At 31.4% G+C, this 13,195-nt stretch overlaps 1 long non-coding RNA gene across 3 annotated transcripts in view; it reads left to right on the top strand.

Moving 5' to 3' along the window:
- LOC127701730 (uncharacterized) overlaps positions 1-13,195 on the top strand; it is a 384,212-nt gene that overhangs the window by 361,120 nt on the left and 9,897 nt on the right. The gene's annotated exons all lie outside the window — the stretch shown is intronic.

Here is a 13,195-nt window from a genome sequence, read left to right as displayed (position 1 = left end):
AGTCAATGAACCATGACTGAAGGTACAGGGATAAACAATCTCCATGGAAATGAGATGTGCCAATGCTAATACAACTGCAAACCAAATACCATTGACTTTACATTAGTGGTTCATCTTAAACTGACCTAATCACAAACTTATACATATAAACTAAGCAAAAGTTTCAAAGTCAATAGACCATGACTGAGGAGTAAGGAGCAAATATTATCCATGGAAATAAGATGTGCTAATGCTTATACAACTGCATACCAATTATCATTGACCTACCACTAACGGTTCCCCTTAAACTGACCTAATCACAAACTAATACATGAAAACTAAGCAAACGTTTCAAAGTCAATAGACCATGAATGAGGGGGCGGGGCCAAATAATCTTCATTGAAATGAGATATGCCAATGCTTATACAACTGCACATCAAATACCATTGACCTACCACTAGTGGTTCCCCATATACTGACCTAATCACAAACTAATACATGTAAACTAAGCAAAGTTTCAAAGTCAATAGACCTTGACTGAGGGGGTGGGGTCAAATAATCTCCAAGGTAATGAGATGTGCCAATGCTCATACAACTGCATACCAAATATCATTGACCTACCACTAGTGGTTCACCATATACTAGACCTAATCACAAACTTATACATTGTTGACGCCGCCGACGTCGCCACCGCCAGAAACAGAATACATGTGACTCGCTTTTTGACTCCGTCAAGGCAAGACAAAAACCAGTACAATTTTCTTAAAACTACCAATTCAGGGACAACAACCCAATAATGGGTTGTCTGATTTGTCTGAAAACTATATTCCCCAATAGTGATTGTGGCCAAGTTTGGTTTATTTTGGCCCAGTAGTTTCAGAAGAGAAGATTTGTGTAAAAGTTAACAGACGACGAAGGACCCCAAGTGAAGATAAAAGCTCACTTGGCCAGGTGAGCTAAAAATACCTTACAAAAGTTTGTAACATTAGAGCTCTATGATTTTAGTATCATGCCATATTATTAAAATAGTTTCTCTATTACTTTCAATTCCCTGTAGAATCGTCTAAATGTATTTTTTGTCTCTCCTTTAGGTTGAAGGATATCAGTTTTAAATAAATTAAAAAGTACAAGTACTAAGCAAGTTGATTGTCTGACCAAATAAATAACAAAGGCAGAAAAAAAGTAGCTTAAACTTTTTCCCCATAGTTAATAATTAGTAAAAAAAATCTAAAGAATAAAAGAAAAAGGAGAAACTGTGGCACTGACTCATGTTATTATATAGTAAATCAGCTGATTATGTTCTTACCAGCTGCACATGGTCAATCAATTAAAAGCAATAAATTTCTTTAGTTTTAGTGACCACAAATAATTGCTCCCAATCAAGCATTAAATTTCTCTGACCCTAAAATGTTGTGGAACAGTAACATTATAGATCACAGCTGAAGTGTAATACCAAATGTTTTTATGGAGGCTACAAATGTACATGAATACACATAGATCTATATAACATTTATCCATTTTAACTAATCATGTTATTAACAGGCAGTTGGTTGTCTTTTTTAACATTTACATATATATTTACTGGTATACGTGTACTAAATCATTATTTACTGAACTTAACATAGGTTCAGAACATTTTTGTTTTGTTTTGACCCAAATAATGACTTCAGACAAAAATATATATTATACATGTCTACCGGTATATAATAATATACATGATCATATGAATAGAATTAAATATCTCCCTTGAGTGCCAAACTGTTTTCTGGAATACTGCTTGTATTATGTTTTTGACATTATTAAATGTCAATATAAGCAGACACAAAATAAAGGAAAACAAGATTGTACCCACTTAATAAAACAAAAAGTAGGTATATAATTATATTTGATTGAAACAGGAAAGATAATTACATATATATATATACAATATGAAGATTTGGATAAAGATTGAGGTTTTATTACATTATATTCTTTGATGTATAGCCTGTTCATTTAAGAATATAAATCGCATTAACAAAATCTGTTCGCCCTGATTACATGTTTGCCATGGGTCTGTTCGCCATGAGTTCGTTCGCCCATAGAGTCCGTTTGCCTAGGGTCTGTTCTCCCTACTTTTATCAAAACATATTGTTTTATGGGTATTAAACTTTAAAAAACTTATTAAGATATTTATATGGTATAAATTCTGGAAATTTATGAAAACACATGGAAATATTTAAAAGTTGTTGGCTTAAGCATGTTAAAATTTGTTTTAGAGCATTAATTGTTCAAAATAATAATTCTCACTGATTGTTGTAATGGATTGATAATAAAAACCACATTTTATTTTGATAAACTAGCTATATAGTAAGCTTGGAATGAGTAAAAACAATGACGTACAAATTGTAAAACTTGAAAAAGATATAAATTCATATTGTTATCAAATTGACTAACCAGAATTAATAAAATTGTGAACAAATATCAATAAGATAAGTACAATTAAGCAAATTAAAGGAAAATAATTTATATTTCATTTTTGGTTGCAGCAAATACAAATATTTGGCAAATTTTTCAACAAACCTTAACATACTCTTTTCAATTAATAAACATTATGCAACTAGACTATAAAAAAAAATAATATCAGAATGAAATTTGAAAAAAAGGCAGGACAGGAGTTTGAGTAATAAAAAGGCGTGATGAGACACTTTGACCCAAAAAAAGGCAGGATGACTATTTATGTAAAAAAAAAAGTCAGGATAAACTAATGAACTAGTACACATTTTTGTTAAGGAGTCAGATGAAGCACGCCTCCGGGTGCATAATTATCTCGCTATGTTGAAAACCCATTGGTGGCCTTTGGCTGTTTTTTGCTCTTTGGTCGGGTTGTTGTCTCTTTGACACATTCCCCATTTCCATTCTCAATTTTAATACAAAAAAGGCAGGATCGAATAGAGTGAAAAATACAAAGGCAGGACAGACATTACAACTAATAAAATGAAGGACAAAATTTTTCATCCTATATATAGCTCCCATAAAAATCAAATGGTGGTCTCTTATCTATACTTTTGACCCCTTCTCCTATCCCCCCCCTCCCCAAAAAAAGATCCAGTCCCTCTTTAAACGTACATTGCTCTCACACTTGTTTTAACTAAATGATTACCATATATATATTGAAATCATTTCAACAACATGCTCCTGTCGTACTGACGTGTTTTCATTCAGCAAAGCTCTGCATGACCTGCATCTTCAAGGTCACAAAATATTTGTCTTTCCTGAACTGGTTCCCTAATTTATTTGGCTAACAGACGCTTTTTCTATCGACACTGCCACTCTTTCTTGGCTCTTGTAGATCAAACTTTAACAGATTGTTGAAGGTGAGAATGTTTGTTCCGATTCCACAGACCTGTTACCTATTCTGTAAATTCCACCTTTTTCAGATGAACCACTTCAGTTGGAAAATCCTAAGGTAAAGGTATGGGGAAATCTGGATTTAGAATATTTTTTTGTCATCTGCTGGACCACAATAAAGTCAATGCTTAATACATAGAGCAATAATTTCCCTTATACAGTTTAATAAAACAAATTTAAAATTCAGAAATAAAGATAATTCATTAAATCAAGACTACTAAATATGGACCTATTCAAGTACACCTTTTAAGGTGTGCTTGACTGGATTGTATTTAATTAAATTTTGTGTAGGACTTTTTGTAAACGATAAATGCTGGCATGCACATAATACTTGTAAGTAAGTTAAATTTTATAATGAAAATCTGTAATAGATAAAACTAATTAAAAGTCTGTGTATTTTTTTACAAAGATCTACTCATCTGGCTTTACTTGCACAAAATCCCTATTTTCTATTCATCTACATCACAGGTATTTGGGGCATAGACCCTTCTTATTGGGCCCCACTGTAAAAAAAAGTCTATTTTTCCATATTTACAATGTTCTACAATGTATAGACATATGACCTGATAACAAGTCTCAACAATCCATTATTAGTCGATTACAATACCTTTTTTACTATCAACACGAACCCCAAGTGAAAATCTAAAAATGGCTTGTCACATTTATTCTGTATGTAAATATCTGTTCTTTGAAATTTTTTTAATACATTGTTTGCGAGCCATCTTGTGTCTCTTTAATATTTACATGTAATTGGGACCTTTTAAATGTTCAAAACTGTTCTATTTGCTTAAAAGTAACCTGGAGAAATTTCTAGACACCATTCAAGAATGAAAAATTTTGTCCTGCATTCTTTTTAGTTGTAATCTCTGTCCTGCCTTTTTTGCCAAGTTGCTCATCCTTACTTTTTATTTTACCCAAAACTCCTGTCCTGCTATTTTGTTTTTAAATTTCATCCTAGCCCCTCATAAATTTCAAATGGTAGCTCCCTTAGATGTGATGACTTCTGATGAATGGTTGATGATTAAGGCATCATGATAGATAATATTTAAACTCTTTCCTTACTTGAAAAAAGCACCTGGTTCCCTAAAGAGCACCAGGGCGCAAACTTTCATGGAGAGGGTGCAGAGCCTCTATGTTACTGCTCTCCTGGATACTGATTTGTGAACATGTAAAAATAAGGCGGCTAATGCCCTCATGTATGATCAACAAAGATAGTGACAAATGAATAATTTTATTTCCTTTTTACAATTTCTCATTGATGTGATGTAAATTTTCTGTTAGAAAGTCACACGATTCTGTATCTATACTAGTATGACAGTTTTCCTAAGTTTCACAAGACTGTTTTGTCTTATTTTTGCAGAATTTTTTTTTCTAGGTGTATAACTGTGCAAGTATTGAACATCAGCTTGAAATGCAATGTGACCTTAAAAAGACAACATAATAATGGACAGATGTTAGTTTTTGGTAACATAGTTAAAGATATGGGGAATGTATGAAATTGTTTGAAAAAGTCCACATATGATACACTCCTTGAAAGTAGATTATTATCTTTTTTACTGTTCTGCTAAATGAGGGTTTGGATGACTGAGGGGGTCCTTTATGTCTTTATTCTTTAAATATTAAACCATTTTTCTCTCTATTCAATATTTATTTTACCCATTTATATTATCTCTATTCACTATATTTGTGTGCCCCATTATTCAATATTCTGTATTATTTTTGCAGTTGTTTCTCTATTCTTGATTTGTTTGCCCTTTATTCTGCACTTTTTTGTCAATTTTTCTCTATTCTGTAAACCCCATCCATACTCTCCATTATGATATATATATTCCACCATTCATTCCAATGAAAAGATAAAAAAAGTTTTATGCTGTCCATATTCTAAATTGTTCTCTGATAATACTATTAGTTACATAGTGTGCTAGTGACCTAATACGGTATAGATGGGGTCAGTAAATTCCATATGGGGTGAGAGCGAAGCTCGAATCCCCATATGGTATTTACTGACCCCATATATACCGTATTACGTCACTAGCACACTATGTAACGAATTTATCTTACCGACTATCTTAGTGTAAACATATTTTATTAATTAAATTCAGGTTAAGTAATGTACACAAATTGGCATTTACATATTAATACAAGTGAATAATTAATAGGATCCAGAAACAAGCTGTTAGCTTATATTAATCCGTTTCCTAATTCAACTAAGAACATTTCATATTGTAATACTCAAGGAGTAGAGTGTAAAAAAATTAACAATGTTACACTAAATGGAAAACAAACAAAACATATACATGTAATAAGGTTGTGAACACAAAAGAGAAAAAAAAAATTTTTTTTTACATCAGATATACAATAATAAAGTGTATGTTTCTGAACGGACACAATTATTTAAGATATAAGTATTACTTGTTGAACAAGATGATTGTAATCATATGACAAATCTTTTGCTACTGAGTATGAATGTTTGAACTGCCAAGAATATTTCAATGTTTTGTTCGTAGCTGAAATCCGTTGAACCGTGTAGCAAAATTTCTTCTGACAAGAAATGTATGATATTGATGTTATAAAAATGCTGTTCACGCATGATGTGAAATCGGGGGCAGTGCAACAAGTGTCCACTTTGCTGGCGGTTTGTACATATATTGAAGATGTGCATGAGGTCAGGGTTTAGATTTTTGTTGAGTCTGCGACTTTTGTCGCAGAAAGCTTGACATAGGGATAGTGATCCGGTGGCGGCGGCATTAGCTAACCGACTATCTTAACATGTGGTATTTAGACTAGTGACCTATCAAAGTGAGAAAGTCTTCAGTACCGTTAGCATTAAGAAACTACGTCCATTGGTCATACAAAAAAACAAATGCCAACAATAACAACTTGTGTTTTATGAATTTATTTCAATCTTTCATCATCAATTTTTTCGTGTGTTGAAACCTTTAAGATTTTTTCTCAGTACCGTTTAGTTATTATAAAGGGACGTAACACCACTACTAACCGTGTATTGAAATAAGCCCCGCCTACTAACCTAATATGGAATATACATGGTCTCCACGCGGTTGCTTTTAACCAATCATATTCCTAGAAATGTATAGGAGGTAAGATAAATATATATATCAGTATATGAAATTTTATTTCTCAATCACAAGAAATATCTTTTATGGTTTTGTTCTTTATATATATATATATATATATATATATATATATACTCACAAAAGGCACATTGGCTGTACGGTGGTACAAACGTAGATAAAGTGGACTTTTTAAAATCTCAATTTTTTTATTGTGTAGACTAGATAGGCAATCCATATTAAGTATTTTTCAGTATATTTATTCTAAGAATTGAATAGAAGATTTTATTTTTTAAATTATTTATTTTTGGGAGAGATAGGTTTCTGAATCCTTATTTGGTATTGTCAAAAAGCCACCTTAACTTTGACCTAAATTTAGAAAGCCACTTTACTAGAATTCATTCTTGAACCTACAATTGGGATATAAGGTGGATTGTTGTCACGTGATCAGAGAGGTACAATAGTAGATAAGGTGTACAGAGATATACAGATTATGTGACGTCATTGAAATATATTGGTAGATAAAGTGGACATCGTGGTTACAACGGGAGTTAAAGTGGCTGATATTCGAAAATATATATACAATCGTGGAAATTCCAATACGTCACAAAGCAATATGGCGATTGTTTACATCAATGAGATGACATGTTTAAACATGAAAAGGAAAATTTTTAATAACATTCTAATGTGAATAAACTGCATGTAAACGTAAGTGAAACTATATATCAAATATGTTACTTACATATGTAGCATAGAATGATAAGTATTCTAAGAGGCTTACCTATCCTTTACAAAAAAGTCTTTGAAATTGAAATGGAATAAACTTAAATTCGGCAATTTATCAAATAGTTTGAGGGACAGTATATCAAAGCTAATGTATTTTAACGTACAATGAAAAAGAATATTAATTGTGGTAAATGTAACTAATATGTGTTGCATGAATATAAATATTTGAAACTTTAATATTTTCACAACCGTAAAAAATGTTGTGATTTTTCTTTAAAATATTTGGAATTGTATTTTAGAACCAGAATTTGCGTAATAATATTCGTATTCTTGAACAGGTAAAAGAAATCAAAAAAAAAATCGTACAGTACAAAGGACAAAATAATCCAACATCAACACCCAACTCCTCGAAATTTTTCAGGACAATTTTAACTTCATTAAGTATCACAATAAGCAGGTTTGCCACTGGTGTATTTGGTTATAATACTATAATATATATACCGACAAAAGATGTAGTTCTGATTCCTGCCTTCGCTACCTTCTCAATATTGTGATGCCTACCCTAACAAATGTTATAAGCCTTTTTAGTCAAATACTGTTTAAGTCCATATATTTTTGGTGAAGCAGTGTAAAACTCAAAACTTGTTACTTCATAAATAAAAATTTAAATAATAAAGTAGTATAATGTATTTGTGCTGTATTAATTAAAAACTCTTCAATTTGTTAAACGATTTTTTACTAGATAGAATTGTGTATTAGCATTGAAAATTGTGCATTAATATTTCCCTTTTAAAAAAATGTAAAGGTCACAACAAAAAGACTTAAGGGTGTTCAGATTGAACCGTAGGAACTACAGAAAGGTCCTGGGGAATTGCACACCTCAATGTTTGGATTGTTATAAGGTTAGGACAACTTGTAAAACAATGGGTGCTTTTTAGCTGGAATCATTATTTTATATGATTACAATGTGTGTACTCAGTGTAAATAAAAGAAAACAAAACAAGTCTTAGAAATAAAAATGAACACATCTTCCTATACCTATAGGAACTATACATAATTCTGCATTTTCAACCCTTTTTTTAATTCTCCCAATAAAGCCTTATATTATGGTAGTATAATATCTGTACATTTGTATCGACATAGAAATTCAAAGTATCGGGTACATTCGCACTCATAACACGTTCGAACGCTATACATTTGCAATCCACACAAACGCGCCCTATTTTTGCAAATATAGGTTACATTGTTAGATGCTTTTAAGATGTATTTATCAAAATATTTCTATTATCATAAAAAAAAAATGTTTAAATGATTTTTTTTTTATAATTAGATAATTAATAATTAAATGTTTATTATTTTAGATAATTAATAATTATATGTTTATTATTTATGATCACTGTTAATTGGTCATGTTGGTATTTGCAAAACTAATTTTGTATCTGTGTTATGTGTTTGAAAAACATGATTCAAGTTATAACTAACTTTGGTTTACATATCTTAAAAATTCTAGAGATCTTTTTGATTTGGAAAGGACCGTGCATGATTTTAATGATTATGACAATTTGTATCATCATGACACTATTCATTATTCATTTCGTAAAAATAATAATAATAAAAAAACACTTAACTACTCTAAACTGGGACTATTACACATAATGTACAAATACTAGTTTTAACACAGTAAAAAAAAACATTATCTTTATTATTTAGCAATACAATAACTTAAACATAATTAAAAAAATTATTCAATACAAAACCTTTAAAAGGATGCAAAAGTGAAAGAGGTTGAACATGAATGGGAGCAAACGTGATTTTGGGTGAAAAGATCCGGTTTTGAAATTCAAACATATTGTTGCGCTGCCAAAAGCAAAGTGATGGAAGCTGACAGAGGAAAAGTTTTATTTGTAACAAACTGCTATAGCTGACTATGCTGTATGGGCTTTACTCATTGTTGAAGGCCATACGGTTACCTAAAGCAGTTAATTTCTGTGTCATTTGGTCTCTTGTGAAGAGTTGTCTCATTGGCAGTCATACCACATCTTCTTTTTTATATGCAACGATTTATCAAGATTTTCCTGCCTTAATACCTTTAATGTATAGCCATACTTTATGAACATTAAAAGAATAAAATAAAAAAAATAAATGCGATAAAAATTTATTAACTTTATTAAAAGACACAGTATATGGAACAGACAAATAAAAAACTACCTTGGATCCATGAACTACTATACCAGTACAAAAAATAAAAACAAATTAAATATAAAATCATAAAAAAATATATAAATTTGTCAAAAAAAATGGTTTAGGCATGAAATTACCCTCTTTGCCATGTCATTATCAATTTGTTTTTGACTTATGAATTTGAATATCCCATTGATGTCTTTTGCCTAAATTAGCCTAAAATTGTTATCGTCATTTGCAAAATTTCATTCTTGCCCTACAATTAGCTTAAACCGTATGTCAATCGTCAACTAATTACAACATAAATCAAACTATTATTCTTCAAATTATTTACCGTAGACTTTAAATCTTTAAAATGTATATCGTTGTAATTCACCTTATTCATGTAGTTTCTGAATTCAATTAATCACAATATTTCTTGTTTTTTTTTATTGGGGGACTAACATTTGATATCCTAGTTAAGCGGGGAATTTTTCTGGATCGGTCATTTATTTTCATATGTTGCTATGCATGGTTATATTTTTGTGCGGCTGTGCTGCATAAAAATTTACTTCACTTTTGTACGCATTTGATTCCAGCTTTACTAAATCCTAATATATGCACTATAAATTTATAGTTTAAGACAGATATATTCTATTTTTGGTTAACTCCTCTACAGCTGATATCAACTGACTTAATTACTCCCTTTCTTTTTGTTTTTGTTTTAATTAACTTTATTTATATCTTTTAATTTTTTATATATTTTAATTTTTTTTAACTTTTTAAACATATGATATAAACATCCCTCTGTCTCAAAGAAACTCAAATGTTATTTTTAATCCTAAATCTTAACCTAGGTAGATCTATAAATGATGCAAACAAATCATAATTTTAAATACTTTTTTTAAATCCACAGTTATCACATGTATATAAAACTTTTAAACTTAAACACCCCACCACACTATGTAAATATCTTTGAAAATATCTTTTAAGTGTTAAACCTATATCCTAAGTGATGGTGCTCCGATATATAACGGAGGAAAATACCTTCACAGAACAGTTGAGAGCTGGTACCTTTCAACACAAAGACTCGAGTGCATAGTTGAATTTGCCCAGTCTGGTTACCAGATCTTTTTCTGGTTTCTGGTTCTAGTACATGTCTGCGTCGCGAGGCAATCCAGGCTAGTTCCTTCACTTGAACGGGACCAGCTTATTTCATAAACGACAAACAAAGTAAATGCAATATATTATTTGTAAGTATTGTAGAAAATCCAGACAATTTTCAATAAGCCAGAGCACATCAACATGTACTTGCATTTGGGTGTTTGTGCTACGAAAAAAACAACAAAAGTATTGTGAGTTCGCAAAATCACTGATGTCAAAAGACCAAGTATTAAAATTGGCAACTACAATACACCAGTGACCTTATCGCTATTCCCGGCTGACCCGAGAATCTGTCCCGCTTGAACTTTTGACGTCATACAACAATCACTTTTCCATTGTGGCGTCAGATATTTTGTATTGTGACGTCAAAATTTTACGGGAACCTGTGTGATGTCCAGTAATGGCGGACAAATAGCGATAAGGTGTATGTATACTGTACTTACTGGATGGCTTTAATACTGTGTGATATAACACAAGAACGTAAAACACCTCAAATTCTTTTTCCCAAACTAGCATGTAGACTCCTGTAGTCCTTATGTAGTACAAAGGTACACATGTAGGAATCGAGGATGCTTCAAATATCAAGAACAATTTGTTCTAAGGCACTAATATTTGGGTCTACGGTTACATTGCATTATTGTTACATTAAAGACTGCAATGTATGATAGATTTATTAAACTTAAACCTTCTATAGTTATGTTGCTTAATTCTTCGATATGTACCATGTGTACTAGATAATATTAATAATAATAATAATATTATTCAGCGAATAAGTATTGATTGTTTTGGTGTTGTTAAAAATCATGACTACTACAGTTTAGTTCAATATCACTCTTGATGAATACTTAATGAACTGTTCAATAGAGCATGTACTGTCACGACTGATAAGATCACAAAATATCTGGACTCTGAAAATGAAAACACTGTTTCCACCAATTTCAATCTGTCGGCAAATGTCAACATTAATTGCTTTCACAATTGACTTGTATTTAAAAAACCTAACATGCTTCCAAAAAAAATATTGGACGAAAATGTAAACATCGCAAGAGTAACAAAATATTTTTCACCTGAAGCATGGCATTCAGACATTGAAAGTTTCTTAAACTTCATAAAGGGAAAATGCAGAATGTAATTGTACGGTATGCAATATAGAGCGTGCACATTGCCGTATCACTGGTTTGTGATGGCTGCTTAGAGTGGTTTCACCGAAAATGCGTCGGACTAAAACATGCCCCAAAAACAACATACTGGATTTGTAGAAACTGTCATTGTAAATAAAAAATCAAAATATTGTATGCAATATTGTAAACATCAAATAAAAGTTTTCAAGTTTTATTTTAATACATATTTATTACTATTCCCATCATACATTGCAGTGCGTTAATGTAACAATAACGCAATGTAACCGTAGACCCAAATATTATTGTTACATTCGTAATTAATCGGTTCCTTACCCAACCCTGCATTCCGGCAATTAGTCTCCAATGTAACAATAATTTTTATATTATTGTTTCATTTCCATGAAACTGTAGCCAGTGCCTTGTTCTAAATCAGACCCCATTCATAGTCCAAATTACTGCAACAGGAAGGTGTCAAAGCAAAAAATTGAAAAAGCCTTTCAAGACGTCATAATTTGGGTCGCACGATATTCCGACACCCCACTACTCCTACGCCCCATTGGTCCGACACCCCATTAGTCCGACGCCCCATTGGTCCAACACTCCATTAGTCCAACACCCCATTGGTTTGACACCCAATTAGTCTGACACCCCAATAGTCCAATAATGGAAGGTACATTACTGCCGTAATAGAAAAATTATTTCATAGAATCGTTTATGGCGTGGTATTTGAACTACTCTTTCTTATAAGTATGTCAAAGAAACAGAAACAGATAATACCATATCTCCCATCTGGTATTTAAGAAATACCATTACAATATGCATATAAAGCAATCGAGAACCTTGCAAGTTTTGGTTAACAGTGTGATCTATGGGAAAAACACTCCATTAAAAAGAAAATGTAAAGAACAGTCCTCAGTATAGTGCAGTCTCTCATCGTTCACATAATTTAGTCTCGGAAACTGTCAATACCGAAAAAGTATCATTTGACCATGGGAAGCGAATATTGTTTTCAAGGAAAATGATTTCTGTTCATCTACACTGTCATGACTATACACTAACTTATAGATCGAAATCTTTTAAAACTGAAAGTTGTCCAGTTGTTAATTGATAATACATGTAATATAATCGAAAATTAGTGAGTTTAAAAGTTTGTTCGAAACATCTATAGTAAAATTGTTCAATCACTATATATGAAGACTGTATTGAGGTTGAAACTTCGATAAAACGGATGAAATTTGCTGTCAGAATGAACTTGTATTATAAATACATGAAACATTTGCCACTGGACATTAAAAAAAAGAATCATGTACAAATAGCCATGGGAATGTACATTTAATATCAGCAATTAGATTTGTAATTGCATATTCATAAAACAAACTCTTTTTACAAATTTTTATGTACATTGTTATTTCCATTCGAGTTTAATTTTTCCTCTTTAAATAAAAACTAATCGGTTGTCTTTTCTTTCCGCTTTACAAATGATCGATCACCGGTCGAAATTTAAATCGATTGCACAGCAAAAGCAAACACGTTGTGTGAAAATAACTCGAGCAACCCACAAAACTTCTCTGACATTGAGACAGGAAT

This window comes from Mytilus californianus, unplaced genomic scaffold (assembly GCF_021869535.1).
Source record: "Mytilus californianus isolate M0D057914Y unplaced genomic scaffold, xbMytCali1.0.p SCAF_5, whole genome shotgun sequence".
Classification (NCBI taxonomy): domain Eukaryota; kingdom Metazoa; phylum Mollusca; class Bivalvia; order Mytilida; family Mytilidae; genus Mytilus; species Mytilus californianus.
Note: the sequence above shows the minus strand (reverse complement) of the source record. Positions and strands in the feature narration are given on the sequence as shown.